General features: G+C 47.9%; 1 long non-coding RNA gene across 1 annotated transcript; it reads left to right on the top strand.

Moving 5' to 3' along the window:
- The first annotated feature begins 4,635 nt into the window (after window positions 1–4,635).
- Window positions 4,636–20,996, top strand: LOC128336983 (uncharacterized). Its single transcript, XR_008312141.1, has 2 exons — window positions 4,636–4,705; window positions 20,737–20,996. It is a non-coding gene; the product is annotated as an uncharacterized LOC128336983 (long non-coding RNA).
- Window positions 20,997–21,431: the final 435 nt, after the last annotated feature.

Raw genomic sequence — 21,431 nt, 5'->3', positions numbered from 1 at the left:
GGGGTCCCTACTGGGGGATAATTGCAATGCTTCTGCCTGGAATTTTGTTCCGGGGTTGAAAGAAAGTTGGGGGCCCCTGCCCTGCCCAGAAGGCTCTGCCTCCTGCCCCTGGGCCTAAGCCCCTCCGGGTCTTCTCCCGGCTGCGCTTCTAGCTGCGGGCGCCTTCATTTGAAGTCAGCCTTGCTTCTGCTTGCCACCTGGCCAGCCATCCAGGCCTTGCATACATTTCAATGAATTAACATTTGCAAATGAGCAGTGGCTTTTCCTTTCCCCCACTCTCTAGGGGAAAAACTGCCACCGCATCAGCACGGAGAGGTGAAAATTTGTTTTCAGGTGGGGCTCCAGGGAGGAAGCTGCAGGTCTGTGGCGGCCGGGCACCTGCTCGGCATGCAGAAAGCCCCAGGATCCGTCCCTGGCAGCATCTCCAGGTAGGGCTGGGGAAGACTCCTGCCTGCAACCTTGGAGAAGCTGCTGCCAGTCCGTGCAGACAATACTCAGTGACTCACTATAGGGCAGCTTCTTAGGGAAAATCTAACATGGTCTTTGCATGCAGAAGGTCCTGGGTTCAGCCCACCCACCCCGCTTCTGAAACCTGGCTAAGCCAGTCAGTACTGTGTTAGATGAACCCAGAGTCTGACTCAACAGGAGCTAGCTTTTAATTTTCAAATCAAGATTAGCGGGGTGGGTGGGCGGTGGTTTGGTAACACTCAGAGTACCCCCCCCCCATTTCCCCACCATTTCAGAGCCTAGCAGTGATGTTCTGTTTACTAGAGGCTTCCTTGTGGCAGAGTCAAAGCAGCAGCAGAACCTGCCAGAAGTTCCAGCCAAACAACAGAGGAAAGCTGGTCTGGTGGTAGCAAGCAGGACTTGTCCCCTTAGCTGAGCAGGGTCCGCTCTGGTTGCATATGAATGGGAGACTAGAAGTGTGAGCACTGGAAGAGATTCCCCTTAGGGGATGATGGGGCCACTCTGGGAAGAGCATCTAGGTTCCAAGCTCCCTCCCTGGCAGCATCTCCAAGATCGGGCTGATGACTCCTGCCTGCCACCTTGGAGAAGCCGCTGCCAGTCTGTGTAGACAATACTGAGCTAGATAGACCAATGGTCTGACTCAGTATACGGCAGATTCCTGTGTTCCTATGTAACTGCATTTGGCGACGGTGAAAGGCCTCGGACCTCAGAGGAAGCTCCAGAGAGGATTGTGTGATCGCTGCAGTAAGGGCACGCTGTCCCCGAGCGAGGCTGGTCTAGAAGGTCTCTGTGTTCCACTGAGGCCTGCTGCATTGGCAACAGGGCTGGCAGGACCTCACACCTCTCCTTCCAATTTGTAAAGCTCCTCCGCGGTTCCTTTTGGGCGGGACAAGAGAGCTTTTAGCAAGAGCCTAGGATACTCATGTCTAAGTAGGGGCTTCTCCAGTAGTGTTGAAAGTGGCAGAAACCCAATATCTAGGGAGGGGAGAGAGAAAATCTAAGCACACAAAACTCCCCCCTGCTTTTGGAGCTCCTTCATATAACAGGCACATTACCAGGAAAGGGAGAGAATTTTGGCAGGCACAGCGTTTCTCTCGGTTCCTTGACAAGCTGCACCTGAATTATAGAACGACAGGGTCAGAGGGGACCTCAGAGGTCTTCTAGTCCAACCCCTGCTCCACTCAGGAAGCTGCTACAGCGTCCCTGACAGGGAGCTGTTCAGTCTCTGTTCTAAACCCCCAGTGAAGGAGTGCTCATTATTGCAGCAGGGAAATGACTTGACTAGCATCATCAGGGCATCCCTAGGTTTTTCCCCATCACCAGGGCATCAGAGTTTGCCAGTAGCAAGCCAGAGGTTGCCAGTTCGAATCCCTGCTGGTATGTTTCCCAGACTATGGGGAACACCTACAATGGGCAGCAGCAATCTAGGAAGATGCTGAAAGGCATCAGCTCACACTGTGTGGGAGGAGGCTATGGTCAACCCCTCCTGTATTCTACCCAAGACAACCACAGGGCTCTCTGTGGGCACCAGGAGTTGAAATCGACTTGACGTCACAACTTTACCTTTACCCCGCTCAAAGCTACAGGATCTGCTCCTCCTCTGCACCTAGTCAGCCTGAATTTATTTTCTTGTTTATTCAGCTCCGTGGTGCTTTATTTCTATATGACACATGAATTGAGGGTCCCTGATGTGTGGAAGCTGGCTGTAGTTTTTCAGGGAGGCATGCTCAGAGGCACTCTTCCCCTTCTTTGAAACATTTTGGTATTTTGGTTTCAACATAGGTTCAGAGCCATGGTACTAACCAACCCGTGCCCACCAGCCGATCTTTCTCCATCCCTTTACGTCTGTCTCTCAACCACCTGCCACCAAGGAACGGGCCTTTATTTACTCACTCCCTTAAAATCTGAGGGCCCGTGGTGTCTATGATATCTGTCTACCTGGAAGCCACACACTAGCTGTCACGAGCCCCAGAAGCTCCTCCTGGGGAAATGAGAGTACCTGTTGCCAGAGCCCTCATTCATTCATTCTGGTGCCGCATCACTTGGATCGGGCCCGCTCGTTCCAGGAGAGCTGATTTGGCAGCCAGCCCTGATTGTGTGAGCGCCTTTCCCCTTCTGCCTGGGCTGGCTCCCTCTGTTCCCAGGGGAGGCTGCAGGAGCACCCTGAGACGTGGGCCATCGGAGTGGCCGCCCTCTCTCACTCATCAAGACAGGGCACAATTCTCCAGGAGGGGTCTGCTCCCCACTGAAACTGAAGGCTCCTGCAAAGCTCTGTTCCTTTCAGAGGGACGTGACTGTCCCCAGGCAATTGTCTCCCCAAGTAGGAGAGAGGAGAGCTGGTCTTGTGGTAGCAAGCATGACCTGTCCCCATAGCTAAGCAGGGTCTGCCCTGGTTGCATATGAATGGGAGACTTGATGTGTCAGCACTGGAAGAGATTCCCTTTAAGGGGATGGAGCCGCTCTGGGAAGAGCATCTTAGGTTCCAAGTTCCCTCCCTGGCAGCATCTCCAAGATAGGCAGAGAGAGATTCCAGCCTGCAACCTTGGAGAAGCTGCTGCCAGTCTGTGAAGACAACCCTGAGCTAGATAGACCAATGGTCTGACTCAGTATATGGCAGCTTCCTATGTTCCTATACCGCTGGATGTGGTGATGGTTTTGAAGGCGGCTTAGAAAACAGGTTAGACCAGTCCCTGGAGGATAGGGCTCTCAGGGGCTTCCACTAGCCTAGCTCTATATTTCCATGAGGATCAGAGGGGGCCTGGCCCGGAACACCAGGTGCCAGGGAACCCTTGTGGGAGCGGGGCGGTTGGCTCGCTGTCCCTGCTTGCTCAGGCAGGCTTCCCAGAGGCACCTGGCTGGCCACTGCATGAGGCTGGGTGCTGGGCGAGATGGGCCCTTTTTGGCCTGATCCAGCGGGGCTGTTCTGATGTTCTTTTAGGTCACAGAATGTCAGAGTGGGAAGGGACCTCAGAGGTCTCCTCGTCCAGCCTCCTGCTGCTCAGTGCAGGAATCTGCTTCCGTCCAGGCTCTGTTCTGGACACCCCCAGCAAAAGAGAGCTCTGTCTTGTCTCCCATCCTGCCACTCTCCAGGTTCCTCTGGATCTGCCACATGAGGCAACCCCCTCGCCTTGAACTCCAGTGAAAAGTCTATCACAGACACGGGTCAGACCAAAAGCTCAGTCTCTCGGCCAACAGTATCTTTCCAGCAGGTACACTGCCTTGGAACCTGGAGGTTCCATTTAAGCCATCACCTCAACACAGACCTGCTGCCCATAAAGGAACAGGCCCCGGTAGGTAAGCAGCCCTTGGACACACGCCTCCCTCTCTCCCTCCCTCTCTGCCCCCTCGCTTCCGCTAGCATTCCTCCACTTGAGCCGGCTTGGTATTATCAATTTCCTTCCTTCATATAAATTAAAAGCAGGGCTGTGGGGAGACTAAGGGAAGGCGACACTGTCTGGAGAGACGGGAGCAGGTAGCAACGCACCACAAGCCACATAATCACTTCATTACATTGTCAGATGTTTGCAGTAACTCAAGTTCTTCTTAAGGAAAAAAAAAATTAATGCATTTCAAAACAATCAAATTACTCCCATTAGGAATTTAAAAAGCTGGGGGTGGGGAGCAAAGAAGAGACTTAGAGAGGTAAAGGAAGGAAGAGAACCTAATCAAGCCGGGCGGTAGCAACACTGCAGCTCAGAGGAGGGCTTTTTCCAGCAAAAAGGCTTCCAAGCTGTCTTTATCCCCTGTGTCTTTGATGTGGGAATTATGGCCAGTTGTGTGTATCTCTCTCTCTCTCTCTCTGTTTTCCTTGCATTAGGAACAAAAGCATTGCATCATGTTAATTGGAAATGAGTTAACCCTTGTGCAACCACCAGCAGCCTCTTGTGGGGAAAGCACTTTTATGGGGGAGCCACACAGAAGAGCAGGGTTGCTTCATGACACCCCAGCGGTGGGGTGGGGTGGGGTGGGATGGGATCCTGTGCCCCCCCAACCCAATTGTGTTTTGGGCCTGTGTGGTGATGATAAGGATCAGAGGGAGGACCAGGCCTCACTTAGAGTAATCGCTGAACACAGGAAGTTCACATCCAAGGGCCCAATCCAGAGGACTGGGTGGGGATTTCTGCACTCAAGCCACCTGCAGGTTTGGCTTAGTCAGTCAGTCCGTCCCAGGAGGGCCCTGAGGAAGCTTCCGGCTGGGGAGATGGAAAGACTGCAGCCTGTGACAAGTTAGGACCAAGTGAGTTAGAAAGTTATTTTTCTTGACAGATTGCTTGGAATCTGTGTTGCCCGGTGAATGAAAACTCTCTCTTACAGCCGGTTTCGTGGGAAAAGCCAATTGTTCTTATTGCATACCCTTTTATTTTCATCTGATAATAAATCCTTGTTGCTGAAGTGTGCTACTCTTCATCAGAGGTGCACCTAGGCAGTTTTGGAGCCTGGACCTCAAGGCCTTTGGAGCCTCCCCCACACCTGCTGCAAGTTAAGCATCATTTTTTAACACGGCCCTGTTTGCGAGCTAAATCCACCCAGCACCGCATTTGCAGCACGACCGGAGTGACTCTCCCTGCCTTATAAAGGCAGAGAGAGTTGCTCCTGGCCACACTGCAAACACCGCGCGGGTTTCCCTTGCAAACTGGCCTGCATGGCCCTGTTTGTGAGCAAAACAACACCCCTGCGTCTGACATCAGACACGGCCCCTGAAGTGTGGAGGCCCAGGTTCTTCTAACCCGTTCGCCTCTGCCCGAAATGACTGTTGCAGTCTTTGCCCAACATTGGCGGGCACCCCTTTAAGGGAACCGGAGTCCCTGCGCCATCTTGTAATGCTTGCACAGAGTAGTGGGAAGCATAGCCTCCTCCCAGCTGCTTCTCCACAGAGCTCTTTAACAGAGGTCTCCCCCCTCTCTCTTAAAGGGCCCTCCCAGTACTCAGAAAACAGACCTTGCTGTGCAGAGGTCAGCACAGTGGGAACTGGCTCTCACACCCTGGAGATGTTTTGTGCAGGGGCCCGCTGCTTGAAAAATAATAGTGAAGATCTCTGCAATAGAGCATAATGTGCACAGTGGTGCTGAAGGTAGCAGACTCGTCAAGCTGAGAAACGCCTGCGAGCATATGGACTTTCGCCATTGCGAGAGGCCAGCTCTGGCACATATGATGTAACTGCAGTGTCTCCAACCACATGCAGGTCTTAGTTTCATTTCCATTTCAGCAAGCCACATCTCTGGGCTGGAGGGAAGACCTTCCCGGCCAGTCTAGGGTTGCCATCCTTGGGGGGGCTCTGGATGCCACAAGTGTATGATAGGCTGGGTTTCTCTCTTAGCACATAGGTAGTATCCTGGAATGGGAGGACCCTGATTCCTAGGGTTGGACTAGAAGGTCTCAGGCAACCCTCCTGATTCTAGAAGTCTAGGATTCTCTGGTCTTTGGATCTTTGAGGCTGCAGCCGGAACCTACCTGTGCAAAGGCGGTCACAGTAAGAACTGGGCAAGCACAGTTCGCAGGACTGCTGGAAGTTGAGGCTTATTTATTTATTACTTCTCTGTGTAAACCACCCTGAGCCATTTTTGGAAGGGCAGTATAGAAATCGAATTACTAACAACAACAACAACAACAACAAAATAAATAAAGCTTAAAAGAGAATTAGGCAGTCTTCACCTAGCTGTGCTCAGTTCCGTCCCCCACCGCTGTGCTTGGTTCGGTCTCCTCCTCCCAAGGTGAATGCTTGGCCTCACGAGGAGACCCTTCCGGTGGTGTCTGCTAGTGGGATCCGGTATCAGTGCTGCTACTAGGCAGTGGTGGTGCTTACTGCTATTACTTTGAGTACTGTTGTTTATATATTGCTTCTCAACAAAAACGTTCTCAAAGCAGTTGACATAGAAAAAGTATAATATGAATATGATAGCCCCCTGTTCCTGCAAAGGGCTCCCAGCTAAAAAGGAACTCAAGGTAGACACCAGCAACAGCCACTGGAGGGATGCTGTGCTGGGGATGGAAAAGACCAGTTGCCCTCCCGCTGCTAAACAGGAGAGAATCAGCACTTTGAAGGGTGCCTCTTTGCCCAGTTAGCAGGGGATTTGGCTGGTTGCTGGTGGTTTGGGGGTGATGCTGGTGATTCCCCAGCAGGAACTGGATCCTGGGTCCTCGGAATAAAGTCCTCCTTGTGGGGAATCTCACCTTGGTGACCTTGGGATGGGACTGAGCAATGGAGGGATCTCTGGCCCTGGATCAGTGAAGTTGAGGGTGTCCCTCCCTAGCCAAGTCGTGCCCTCACTTCGATGAGAGTAGCCGCAGGAGAGAGGGCATGCCCTCAGCTCTTGCCTGTGGGCTCCCCGGAGGCATCTGGTGGGCCACTGTGTGAAGCAGGATGCTGGACTAGATGGGCCTCCTTGGGCCTGATCCAGCAGGGCTGTTCTTATGGCTGTCCCCTGCCACAAGTCATTTTACCCCATCGCCACCTCAGGGGAGGCAGAGTAATAACGATAGTAATAGTTATTTTTCTGTCACTCACATTTATCTCCTTAGATGGAGAGCCCTTTGGGGATAGGGAGCCATCATCTTCCTGTCATTGTTTTTCTGTGTAAAACACGTTGGGAACTTTTCCACTGAAAAGTGGTATAACAACAACACACCATTCTTGCAAGGAGCTCAGGGCAGTAGAAAGGGACACTCTCCTTTCTGTCTGGGAGGAGAGCTGGTCTTGTGGTAGCAAGCATGAATTGTCCCCTTAGCTAAGCAGGGTCCACCCTGGTTGCATATGGATGGGAGACTAGAAGTGTGAGCACTGGAAGATTATATTCCCCTCAGGGGATGCAGCCGCTCTGGGAAGAGCATCTAGGTTCCAAGTTCCCTCCCTGGCAGCATCTCCAAGATCGGGCTGAGAGAGATTCCTGCCTGCAAACTTGGAGAAGCCGCTGCCAGTCTGGGTAGACACTACTGAGCTAGATAGGGCAATGGTCTGACTCAGTATATGGCAACTTCCTATGTCTTCAAAATAACCCTGTGAGGTACGTTAGCCGTGAGGGAGTGACCGGCCCAAGCCTGCTCCAGTGAGTTTCCCAGTTTTATTTATTACCAAATTTCTGTACCACCACATACCAGCGTCTGGAACTTGAGCCTTGTCTAATGGACTTTGGCCATTGTGGTTAGGGATGATGGGAGATGTAGTCCAGCAACATCTGGGGACCCAAGTGTGAGAACCCCTGCTCTAACCACTGCACCACAGTGGTAATCACGATGATAGCTGTTCATCCTGTAGTGTAGACAGCAGGTTTTTCTGTATTCAGTTAGTGAGAGCAGGGACCACTAACTGAGAACAGGCGTGGGATTGCTGGGCATCTTGAAGGGTCCTTTCCCCCTTGCCCTTAAACTTGATGGCAGCATCTGAGCACTCCGAGGCCCTTCAGGGACCCTGGCCCTATTCAGATGTTATGCTGCACCTGCATCCACATGTCTGTGGACGTGCACTTGGTTTTGTGTGAATGACGGTACCTGCCTTCCTTTCAAAAATTGAACCCGAATACAGGCCCCTCAAATGCGTGGTACGGATCGGAAGTGTGCTGCTGTACCTGCGCTTAACATAACATGTGAACAGCTATTACCCTCAGTCAGATCTGCACCTGTGTCCACTCGTTATGTGAGTGTTGAACATAACTTCTGAATAGGGCTGTACTTCCGCTCAGTACAGGAATGTTCTAAAACTTAGCCAGAAAGCATCTTGCAGGAGGAAATGGAAGTGCCTGTCTAGCTGGTCTGTGAGAAGAAGAAAAAGTTGTCTGTCTGCTCCAGGCCTTTGCGTCCTTGCTGGGAGGATGGTAGCATGCAACTCCTGCCTCTCTAGAGAGACCCCCTTCAGCCCAGTGTCTTCATTGTCCTGAATTCTGTGGAATGATTTGAGGTGGGGGTACAATACAGTGCTTCCTCTTGCTGTGCCTAAATATCAGTTTTAGGAGATAGCTTTATTTTGGGGTGGGGGTTATCTGCACTCTTCTTTCTAAGGTGACAACCATATTCCAGTGCGGGGGGATATGTCTAGGAACATCATATTCTGGCCCCCGGCCCCACAAGAGAACATTTGCACTCTGCGTGAATCCACCTGGAAAAACTTCCACCCTCTGGTTCCACACTCGATCGCAAATGGGGATTTGGATCTCAATGCATCATTCATTCATTCAGTTATTTAACATATTTGTATACCACCCCAAACTTGTGTCTCTGGGTAGTTTACAATAAAATAATACAAATTATATCAAAACAAAAAGGTTAAAACATTGAAATTTAAAACAATGTTTAAAACTATTAAAACAGTATCTAATTAAAAGCTGGGGTGAACAAATGTGTTTTGACTGCCTTTTTAAAAGTTGCCAGAGATGGGGAGTCTCTTATTTCAGCAGGGAGCACATTCCAAAGCGTCAGGGCAGCAACGGAGAGGGCCCGCCCCTGAGTAGCCACCAGATAAGATGGTGGCAACCGCAGACGAACCTCCTCTGATGATCTCAATGGGCAGTGGGTTCATGACGAAGAAGACGTTCTCTTCAATGCCCAGCAAATAAATATATTTGCTTTGAAATAGCTAGCTGGGTGGTAACTAGTTAATGGGTAACTAATCTCTGCTGAGGTTATGGCCCCATTAATTAAATTAATTCATCCATTTAAAAACCAGCATGTTCATGCTGGTAGGATTGGAGTTACAAAAAGGCCCTCCAGAAAACAGCCTGTAAATGAAAATATATCACCTTCAGAAAGAGTCAAGTATATTTTCATTTACTGCCTTGTTTTTGCACAGCCTTTTGGTAGCTTGGATCCTACCAGCATGAATGAGGCAGACATTGATTTTTTTTTAATGAATTAACTAAAATAATGATTTATGCCCTCATTAATTAGTGATCCCCCCCACCTCCACTTCCCAACGTTATACCCTGTTTTTCAGCCAGGGCAGGCTCCTAAAGCAGTCTGCAATGTTAATAATTAAAAGGTACCAGAATTGGGCACTAAATGGGCATACTTTAGAACGAGTCAAGTACTTCGGATACTTTGGTGTAATCTTCCAGGCCTCAGGCAGAAGGTGTGCGCATAGAGAATATGTAACGCAGAATGCACACAAGACCGCACAAGCAATTCAGTCTTTCCACCATTCTAGGGGGACTCAGTTCATCCCCTCCACCATAAAACTTTTTCCTGTCAAAGTACGAGCACAGCGCTATATGGAGCTCAACTTGGCACACATTCTAATTTTTCCTAGGCGGGATCTATGCAATCCAGGTTCCTGATGAATATTTTCCAAGGACCCCGGTGCATGCCTAGTGTTGTCCTCCATCTTGAACCAGGACTGCTTAAAGTGGAGGACTGATTATGGAATAACATCTTTGAATTCCATCTGAAGCTGGTTCCCCATCCTGTAGGCTTATTTCCATCTGTGCTATTAGACACTTACCCCTTGAGATGGAAAAGGGAGTTAGAGGAAAGCCCTCTGCCCCCCCCCCATTGATAACTCTGGGTATTAAAATTCCAGGGCTAACCTCAGACAAAGAATATAAGACATACAGCAACACATTGAAATGGAGCCGTCTAGAACCTGCAGTTAGCCTAGGCCCCGCTCCCTTGCCTGTGGACTCAAGTCCTCAAGCAGCCCATGTCAAGTTCAAGTTCAAAGTGACTAAGTTCTGCTGTTGGACTTGTCAAGTTCTTACTGCTTAGATTCACCCACAGCTGGTTAGGGTAAGAAGAACCTGAGGCATTCGTGTGAAACAGGATGCGGGAATAGATAGGCCTTGGGCTTGTGTTCCTGAGCAGGTCCTTGTGTTCCAGGGCGCTCTAGAAGCCCAACACAGCCTAGAGTCTTCAGTCAGCAGGTTTGGTCAATCAGGACTGCTTAAAGTGGAGGACTGATTATGGAATAACATCTTTGAATTCTGGCTGAAGCTGGTTTCCCATCCTGTAGGCTTAGTTCATGTCCATTACTGTCATTACTTAGTTCATGTCCATTACTGTCATTACTGTGCGAAGAAACTAGCATTGCCCGGCCTGCATCCTGTCATCTCTGGTGCTTCACTTCCTACTTATTTAGTGCAAAAACTTTATCATGTTTTGAGAAATGCAAACCTCTTTGCAGCTGATCCAGGCATTCATATCCATCTTCCTCTTCATGACAGGAAACGTTTAAAGACAAATTTAATTCTGAATTCGTCTCCTTACATCCAGCAGCCTACTCAGCATGTTCTCTTATCCAGGCACCCGTTCAATTAAATGTCTTTCAGCAGAAGTTAAACTGTTCCTCAAATCTCACCACACTGTGGCCCCAGTTCAAGGCCCTATCACAATTCCGCACACCTCTCGCAAGTCCTGCCTCCCCCACCCCTGCTCCTCTGGAGTCTTGGACGTGTGTTTGTGAGGCGAATGCTAGAAGGAAGGGGCTCATCGCACTTGTTTTCCACACAGTGAGTGAGCCCCAGTTAAATATATGTCAGCCCACTGAAATAAATTGGCTTAAGCGTGTTTATCGCTATGGTCCATTGTCTGTACACTTCTTTTCTTGCACACCATACAGATTCAACAAGGGCAACACATTCAGGGTTATTTTCTCTGAAAAATTAAAAGGGAAAGTCAGTCGTGGGTGGGCAAGCAAGCTTTGAGGGAAGATCAGCTGCCATTACTGATTTTCCCATGAGGAACCCCCTGAGGAAGAACCCTAGGATTACTGAGGACACAGTCTGAAATGCACTGGCATAGAAGTATCGGGAAGCATTAGGTTCATTCTCACAACCAGTGTTCTAATTCTTTTCAACTGTGTACAGAATGAGTTTTGTTCTGGGCAGCAGTATCAAGGCAGTGTGTACGCACATGCATTCAGAGTGGGAGCTTCTTGATTAAACCTGAGCAGGATCTAAAATTAACTGAGCGGACATCAAAAAAACATGTGAATGCGTACACCTTAGAGGGAACACTGCTCACAACCCTAAACAGGATCCTACCCCAATCAGAGTAGGAGAGTCACGTATGCCTCCGATCTGTGGCCATGTTAATTCAAAGATCAAGGTAGGAGGAGAGGAGAGTGACTGTGAGGGAGCTGGGAGCTAGGCAGGACGGCATGGCCAATTCACATTCTGTACTCAGCATTTTAACAATGGGTGGATGAAAAGCCATCAAGGGTGGATGAAATAAAGGGAAAGGCAAGGGGGTGGGGAGGAAAGCCATCCCACCCAGCTCCCACACAATCACTCTCCCCTCCTCCCACCTCAATCTTTGCAAACACACTACTGCAGATTGGGGGCATGTGGGGTTTTCCCACCCTGGCTGGGGTTCTCTTACCCTGTTTAGAGTTGTGAGAATGAGCCTATTATCTTGTAAAGTATCAAGAGAGGGAGAACTTTGGTTGAGTGCCATGACCTCTTAAATCCTGCTCTTATTTGACGCTTTAGTGCCATTGCTCTTTCTTGCGCTTTTATTCATTGCTGTGCTTTAAGCTGGGTTTGTATCCTTTATAATTTGATTTTGGTATACTTGCCCTGGTTTTAGGGAGGTGCAAATTGTTTCGAGGTCGACTAGATTCAACTCGAATCTGGTCGATTAGAATGATTCAACTTCAAAACAAATCTGCCCAGCCACCCACAGCCAAATTCGAGCTTGAATCGGATCTCCCCGCATCAAAATCGAGATTTGAGTTTCCCTTACTCATTCCCCAGGATTCCCAGCTTTCTTTCTTTCTTTAAAAAGCTAAGCTGTAGCCTTTGTAGAAGTGGACTTATGGAGCAAAACGTGTGGTCACTATTCTGCTCAACCACTGGGCTTCGATTAAGGCAGTTAAAGCACAGGAGAGTAAAAGCACTGGCCTGGAGAGATTCACAATAAGTATTCCCGCAAGGAATGTTGTCTTTGCTTTTTATCAGCAGGGGATCTCTATTAGGGCAGTTGAGAGGATAGCTTGATTCTGATGTAAATCACTGCCTACCAGGCTGTGTATTGCAGTGTTTAAGGTCTTTGGCTTTATAGTACAATATATTCTCTACATGCCTACTTAGAAGTAAGTACCTTTAGTAAGTGTGTACAGAATTGCAGCCCTAACTGAAAAGCTTTGCTTTTTGTGGTTGCTGTTGTTCTTTTGCTGCTGTTAATGTCATACTTAGTGTAGTCTTCATTTATTTTCTATAGATATTATTTTGTTTTTGTGTGTTGTAAAATTTTACTTTACTTAGGAACGTAGGAAGTTGCCAGATACCGAGTCAGACCCTTGGTGTATTCAGCTCAGTATTGTCTCCACAGTCTGGCAGCAGCTTCTCCAAGGTTGCAGGCAGGAACCTCAGCCCTATCTTGGAGAAGTCAGGGAGGGAACGTGAAACCTTCTGCTCTTCCCAGAGTGGCTCCATCCCCTGAGGGGAATATCTTACAGTTTTGCTCACACATCCAGTCTCCCATTCATATGCAACCAAGGCGGACCCCTGCTTAGCTAAGGGGACAGGTCATGCTTGCTACCACAAGGCCAGCTCTCCTCTCACCATGGACTTTAAGCCACCATGGATTCTCCCTGCCCCCTGCTAAATTGTAGAATTCAGTGGCAATGGAAATGCACTCAGTCAGCACTGCTCCTTTATCTTCACCATAGGGAATAATGGGGATACAAAGAGCCCCATTACTCCCTGCAGGTAGCGCCAAGGTGGTCCCAAGTGTGTTGGGGGTATGGCACACTGGGTGCCAACTACCCCCCCAACCCGCAAACCAGTTGGGTACTCAGTTTTTAAAATGATTCTTGAAGTGTTTAGATTCTTTGGTGTGTTATGACTTTCCCTCATAATGAATCCCTATGAGGATTCACACCAAAGATTCAAAAATTCCTAAAAAATAAACTGAGTACCCCACTAGCTTGTGTTTGTGTGTGTGAAATTAGTGGCACCCAATGTGCCAACTACCCCAAAACCCACAAGTCAGTTGGATACTCATGCACAAGGTTCAAAGGTTCAAAAGCTCACAGGTTCAAAAGCTCACAGGTTAAAGAGTTCAAAAGCAAAAAGGTTCAAGGGTTAAAAAACTCAAAAGATTCAAAGGCTCAAAAATTCTTTAAAAATAAACTGAGCACCCCACTGGCTTGCAGGGGTGAGAATTAGTGGCACCCCATGGGTCAACCCCCCACCCCCAACCTGCATGGCAGTGGTGTACTCAGTTCATTTTTAAAGGAATTTTTGAAGTGTTTAGACTGGTGTGTAATGAATCTTCATAGGGATTTGTTATGAAGTCATAACACACCAAACAGTCTAAACATTTCAAAATTTCCTAAAAAATAAACTGAGTACCCCACTGCCTTGCTAGTTGGGGGGTGGTTAGCATCCAGTGTACCTTACCCCACCCCCCCACCCCTTGACCACTTTGGTGCAAACCACAAAGTATATTGGGGCTGCTTCAAATCCTCATTGTTTCCTGTGGTAGAAATATACAAAATAGCTAAAAACTTAAAATATATATAAAAAACCACCCCCACTGCCTTGAAATTTGGGTGGTAAGTGGCACCTATGTAGCTCTACCCACCACCCCACTTGGGCGCCCCCTGGACCTTTAAAAGTTGGTTGAATCAATACAAATACAAATCGAATCTTATCCAACTCGAATCGAACCTGATCAGCTTAGAGTTTGCAGATTCAAGTTTGAATCAAATCCGACTGATTAAATTCAACCTTAAATCGAATCACAAAAATAGATTTGTGCACCTGGTATCTTTCACAAAGGGCAGCATGCAAATACTTTAAATGAGAACATAATAATATCAGTTCCTCAGATACAGAGTGGAATCGCTTAAGTGGAGAGGGCCTTGGCCGCACCAGGTGTTAAATGGCTATTTTGGGTTTCCACTTCTCTGTTTTGAACTGAAGCCTGGGAAGTACCAAGGCTGACAGAGGCTATGGCACTGGAAATGATGCAGGCTGAAGAGATCAGTTTGATTTAATCGGAGGGACAGCAGGAATGAGAGCAGCAGCAAAAGCGTCTGGCTTTAAGGCACTCTCTTGCTCACTATTTTTATCCCTTCCGTCCTTCAAGGAGCTCTGAGCACCACACTCTGCCCATGTTATATTCACATCCAGTGGCCCTCCTTGTGGGAGACAAAAGAAGCAGGCTGGCTTCATTTCAAATTAGGCCGTGCTTGCTCATGGCGTTGAAAAGAAGTCCACCTGGAGGTGGGGAGAGCGGAGCAGAAAGGCACTGCCCTTCATTTAGATCACAACAACCCTGTGAAGTAGGTTAGGCTGAGAAAGCATCTGGCACAAGTCAACCAGCCTGCTTCGTGGCTAAGTAGGGACTGAAACCCAGGTCCCTAGTGCCTTGCCTCACACTAGGCTTGTTCTCGTGTCCAGGACCTGGGTAGGGGAAGCTTCCTACCCTAGTTTGGAAGCAAGGTTGGAGGCAGGGAGCTTGATTGTTTGCTGAGCTGGTAGGACAACCACACCCTTCCCAAATTCCGCTCCCAGCTTTGGGAGGAGGAAAAACCATCCTACCCAGCTGAGGCTTGACAGACAAGCTTCCTGCTTCCTATCTTGTTTTTAACTCTCACATGGCCAGAAAGTGGGAATGTGTGCAGCTCTGAACTTGGGTAGGAAGCTTCTTGTGACTGTGAGAAGCAGCTGACTAGCTCTCTTGTGCCTGCTATGTCCACAGAGACCCTGTGGGGTCACGGTGGGCATGTGCCAGTTTGTACCTCCTCTTGAAACACAGATCAGGTGTGGTGGGGGGACAGGAACATCTCAGAGGCCTCATTGTCCAGCCCCCTAAATCTTTTAGACTGGCTCCTAGGAAGTAAAATCCACACTGCCAGCTTTAATTGATGATTCGGTGTGATCAATCAAAGCTTTGACTGCAAGCTTTTTTTTTTTTAAACTCCCATTCATCGGTTGCAAAAGCAAGTCAAAGCTCTGAGATTAGATCAGCCTTGCCGGACAAGTGAAAAAGAAACCAGTTCCAGTTTGAGACCCTTTCCTTGACTAACCACAGTCAACTTAGTAGCTGGGGTACTCCCGAAGGGTCATGCAAATAGGAATTTAGCTGCCACTGCCTTTGGACTGGGGTGGAAACCAATCTGAAACTGTGTACCTGTGCGATAGGAGCAGCATCCACTTTTTAGAATTTGTCCACTGCAGTGCTTTGGGAGCAGGTGTTCCCTCTTAACAGGGATTGCCAGATGTTGACTGAAATCCCCAGAATCCCCAGCTGCAATGGCTTTTGCTTGGGGGTTATGGGAATTGTAGTCAACAACATCTGAGAACCCCTCTTAGACGGAACACAGTTTGGGAGGTGTGTTTTTTGTTAACCCATTCCTTGATCCAGGCCAGCTTTTGAACAGGGCTTTAGTTACTTGTTCCAGTCCTAGAGTAGAGGCAGGGCCAACAAACAGCCAGCAGCAAGAGCCCTGAAGGCAGACTGCACTTGCCTCTCTGTACGTAAGATCTGCCTTGCATCTGGAATCTACAAATAATCTCTTGCCTCTGGATTCTACAGGAGACAGAAGCAGTTAGAACTCAGGTCAGTCATCTGCTGGCATATATTTATGCATTTATTGTATGTCTATACACCACCCTATGTAAAATCTTAAGTAGTGTGGAGGAATGTGAAGGCAAGAATGAAAACTGCCGACTTACCAAAATCAAGTCCATTGATTCCCGATAGTTATGACACAGAGATGAGTGCCTAAAGCGGCGGTCTCCAGGGGGAATCCCTTAACGCACCACGCTGGTCACGTGGGTGGATTATGGGACTCCACCAGCCTCCGGAATGCCGCTGCAGTCAGCACCGTGGCGGTCGCGTGGCGGTCGCATGCACAGCTGGGGTCAGTCTGGATCGTCTGTGGGGAAGGTTAGCTTGGCCCTGCCTTCCTGATCGTGTGACAGGCCCCGCTGGCTTGCACATGCCCACCCAGGTTTACAGGCAGGGAGGGAAGAGACACATACACACAAACGCGAGCTTTCAAGTGGAGGTGGGACTGCACACAAACACACACACACAAACACAGAGAAGGCTTTTATGGTTTTGTCTGACTTTCCCCGAGAGCAGCCCGGCAAACGGCCTCCACCTCCTCTCCAGCTGTTTTTCCTGGCTTCCTCACTGGGCAGCTGCATTCAAATGCCGAGCAGGGGGAGGAGCACAAGGCGGGACTCGGAGGAGAATCACTCAGGCTGCAGCTGCTGCGGGGAGAAGGTAGGGCTGCCCACCGGGAGAGGAGCCTCTCTTAACCCTTTCCCCCTTCTGCTGCCACTGCCAATACTGGCAAAGGAGCAGCAGGGCAAACACAACTTCAGTGGGGGCGGCAAAACCCCCCCCCCCCACTCCCAGCAAATGTGGAGGAATGTCTCCATCTCCGCAGACCTCACTGCCGCGGCAGAACTTGGAGAAAATAAACTCATTGGGACCCAGTCGTAGCTTCCTGTTCTGGCCCGGGAGGGGCCCCACTGTCAGAGTGTGCGGGGCGCTGCCGCCTAGCCTTGCACCCCCAAGGGCCGGTCAGAATGGTGCCACTGGTGTAGCTTTGAACCCTTCCCTCTCTTTACCACTAATCTGAGGCTTTAAAAAGTCAGTAGGCTGCTTCCCAGGGTCCGGATTGTGTTAGAAGCCTCCTACTCTAGTTTGGGAGCTGTGTGTCCTACCCGTTTGCCGACTGCCTGCGAGGCGGAAACAAAAGTTGGAGGCCCGACCTGTGAGCCGTGTGCGGAGGACTCCCTCCTACCCAGCAGCTATCGGCTGTACCCAGGTCTTTAACAAGGTGGGAGGGGACACCCTCTGAGCCAGCTGCTGCTTAGCACATGATCACTGAGTGCCTTCTGGCCTGGCTGCTCACTCTCAGACGGTCAGCAAACGGCAGCGTGCACAGCTCCCGGACTAGAGTAGGAGGCTTCTCCCACCCTATTAAGGGCTGCGAGAACAGCCCTCTTATCTCCCAGGGAGCTGTCCAATAGGGGGAGAGGTTTCTCTGGCTCCCACAGAATCCCAGATGCAAATGGCTCCTCTTAGACAAGGGCCAGAAATAAAAAGCCAGTCCACTCTAATGAAATGGAGGCAAATTTGGATTTTCTCCAGTGATAAGAGCCCCCTCTTCCCGCCAGAAACGTCTCTTTCAGGTGATAGGCTTGATCTAAGGTCCAGATTATAGGAATCACAAGAAATACATGTTGACAAAGCGAGATCCACAAACATTTGGGCCCCCTACGTGGCTCTTGAAAGAAAAAGAGTTAGCAGGACTGAAAACTAGAACATAAGAATTTCAGTTGTTTTACTTAGTCACACCAAAGTCCACATAGTGCAGTTCCCAGCAAGAGGTTTTGGAGAGAGGCTCACACACAGGGCATGAAAGCAGCAGTCCTCTCCTGTTGCCTATTCCCAACATCTGGCTCTCAGATATGCTGCTTCTCTATATGGGGGCTCCATTTAACTCCTCCCAAGGCTTATCCTCCCCAATAATCATGAATTCGTCTGTTCCTTTCCCCAAGGCCATCCACACCTCCTGTGGTGGACTTACTTCTGCATTTTTAAAAACACCTTCATTTTGTCATTGACCATCAGTTTGACTGGGGGGCTCAAATTATTAATATGAAACCGAGGGAAAAGGTTTCCACCCATGCCACACCTTTCATCATTGTGAAAGCCAATATCCCAGCTCTCTCCCTAATCATTTAGCCTTTCCTTGTAGAGAAGGCACCACATCGCCTTCATCGCTTTAGTTGACCTTGTCTGGGCTGTGGAGAGAGCCAAGATACCCGTTTTAAGATGAGGAGACCAGCATGGTACACAGCATTCAAAACGTAGCTGTTGGGCAGTGGAACAGCGTGCCTCATGCAGCAGAGGACTCCCCTTTGCTGGAAGGTTACAGACATGGCCGGCATTCTGTTAGTAGGAGAGCTGAACCAGAAGACTTCCAAGGTCCTTTCCAAACTCAGCGATTCTGTGGTTTAATCACAGATTTATCTCAAGGCATTGTAAGACTTGCTTTTGCTCACCACTGGCGGAGCCAGAACATTACAATCTGGGGACAATGCTGGCATCTTTTATTCAGGCTGGAGACAGACAACAGCATTTGATCGCAGCTTGAAAGAGGTGGCAGCTGACGGGTGTTTGCATGTTTATTCCTCTCTTGCCTCTGGGAAACAGGGTTTTCTCCTGCAAAACTCATTTGACCAGAGGCAACAGTGGTCCATAACTAGGTACAGCACGGGAAGTGAAGCATCCCTCAGACGACTTGCAGCTCTCTTTAAAAAGGTTTCCCGAGAAATGCCTGCTAGTCTGTAGCAGAAAAAATAATTACAAGTCAAATGGCACTTGACAGACTAACCCAGGGGGTTCTCAAACCTAGGTCCCCATATTTTGTTGGGCTACAACACCCATCACCCCATGTCTGATCAGGTGGACTCTAGTCCATAAAAACTTTTGCTACAATAAATGAGCTAGTCTTTAAGGCTCTTAAAAAAAAAAACAAACCAAAAAAACATTGCCTCTCTCCAGGCTCAGAACCAATAATTTGTGGGACTGAATTTTGATCTGCTCCTTTTAGTGATCAAATGCAAAAGTGATAGAATTTCATGGAATTTTAAGACCCGGGAGGAATATCGGCGGTCGTGTAGTCCAACACCCCTGCTTCATGCCGCATCCTTGGCAAATGGCTTGGGCCCTGGGTATTTAAGAGAACATCTTCTTCATCATTTATTTATTATTTATTATTTTTATTTTTTTGAATTTCTATACCGCCCAATATAGAAATCTCTAGGCAGTGTACAGATTAAAACATAATATAAAATATAAAACATTTAAAATTCATAAAACAGATAAAAATCACAATAGATTAAAAACACATTAAAATTTAAAAATTAGATTTCAGTTGAAAGCCTGGAAAATAGGTACGTCTTCAGGGTCCTTGTAAAGACAAACAGAGAAGGAGATGCTCTTGTTTCAGCAGGGAGCATGTTCCAATGCCCTGGGGCAGCCACAGAGAAGGCCCGGTCCAGAGTTGCCAGCAAACAGGTTGGTGGCAACCGTAACCGGACCTCTCCAGATGATCTTAATAGGCGACAGGGTTCACGACAGAGAAGACGCTCTCTTAAGTACCCTGGATCTAAGCCGTTAAGGGCTTTATAGGTAATAACCAGCACTTTGTATTTTGTTTGGAAACATATCGGCAGCCAGTGCAATTCTGTTAGAATCGGTGTTATATGGTCCCTTCGGGTAACCCCAGAGACTAATCCGGCTGCTGCATTCTGTACCAACTAGCGTGCTCTTTGGGCGGGGGGAGAGTTTTTTCAAATGTGGTCATTGTGTTGCATGCCCTACGGCATTACAAACCACAAAATACAGGCAAAATAATAACACTGGCAAAAAATTGGACTTTTTTTGCAAATTGTTCCACAAAGAATATCATATATATAATACAGTGCCCATGTTCCCTCAGATATGTAGGCATGTCAACTAGAACAGTCAGGTCTCGTATTCTGGAACATCGCACCCGCATTAGGAATTGAAATTTGGAATGCCCCATGGTTGGTCATTTTGTGCAGGCAGGACACTCTCCCAAAGATTTTGAATTTTTTGTTATTTACAGGTACAAATGAATTTTCTTATGCAGATATTAAAACTGCTCTCCTACAAAGGGAGGCATTTCTTATATATCAACTTTGGACTTTAGAGTCTTTTGGTCTAAATCAGGTTAATGATCTTTCCAGTTATTTATAGATATCATGTGATGATTTTGTTCTTAAGAGATTCAGATGTGGATTGGGGTATAGCAGAGTGAGGGCTAATACTGACAGAGAATAAATAGATTATCTTTTTGGGACATAAGTATTATCTCCTCCGTTGGAGAAGTGGAATGTTTTACATTTTTGGTAAGCTTTCACAGCCTTTTGTATTTTGGTTCCATATCAATTTAAGACTTTAAAGAAAAAAAGCCTAGTGCTTCTTTTGAAGTTCTGTGTTGGTGTTCTCCACATGCGTGTGAATTGTTGGTATAATTGGCCATTTAGACACATGGTTGGATAAGGATTACATTCCTGGTGATTAATGGGAGTCAAAACATCTGGCAGGTGGGTATGGTATATTAAGCAGTATCAGTATCATTTGAAGTTAGAACAACCCTGTATTCAGTAGGAGTTCCCAGGTGAAACCACTGGTAGGTGCAGAGGCACTTATGAAGTGATAAATGTGAGTAGCAATAAACAAGTTAACCCTTTGAGTAAATACAGTAATTTGTTGAAGGTATTTTTATGCTAAAATGATATGTATTATTGTGATTTGGTTCACTGTACATTTCTCCTGATGAAGTCCTGCCTAAGCATGAAGAAACAGGTTAAACTACCTCAGACACCTGTAGAGTAAGAATCTGAACAAGAATCTGCGAGAGTAAAGACCTATAAGGACTCTGTGGGAACCATAAGGATTGCCTTCATATTTATTCCTTCATTACACAGCAATCTATATGCATAAAGGAACTGTTGACATATTTGACTTTCAAGCAACATCATTTGGGACTTATGGAATAGAAATTATCTCTCTCACAATTCTTTAAAATTTTGTGTGTTTCATCATTGTATGCAAATTTATTACAAGAGGTTCAATTGATACTTGTGTTAAAACATTCATATATTTGGATAATTGTAAATATCAGATTTACTGGATTGTAATTTTTTGTTTCCCTCCCACCTGGCCTTGGCAACTGGGCGCTGCCGCTTGGCCCCCGCTGCCTGTTTCCTTCCCGCCTGGCCTCTGAGACCTGGCGCTGCTGCCAACCAATCCTCCTGGGTGCTGCCTCAGCCAATCAGGCGCCTCATGCTAAGGCACACCCAGGATAATTTATATATATATATATATATATATATATATATATATATATATATATATATATAGAGAGAGAGAGAGAGAGAGAGAGAGAGAGAGAGAGAGAGAGATTGTAGTTTCTGAACTATGTACAAAGGCAGCCCCACGTAGAGTGCATCACAGTAGATAAGCCTAGAGGTTAC

The sequence above is a fragment of the Hemicordylus capensis genome, chromosome 14 (assembly GCF_027244095.1).
Source record: "Hemicordylus capensis ecotype Gifberg chromosome 14, rHemCap1.1.pri, whole genome shotgun sequence".
NCBI lineage: Eukaryota > Metazoa > Chordata > Lepidosauria > Squamata > Cordylidae > Hemicordylus > Hemicordylus capensis.
The sequence above is the reverse complement of the archived record's forward strand: the minus strand, read 5'-3'. Positions and strand labels throughout refer to the sequence as shown.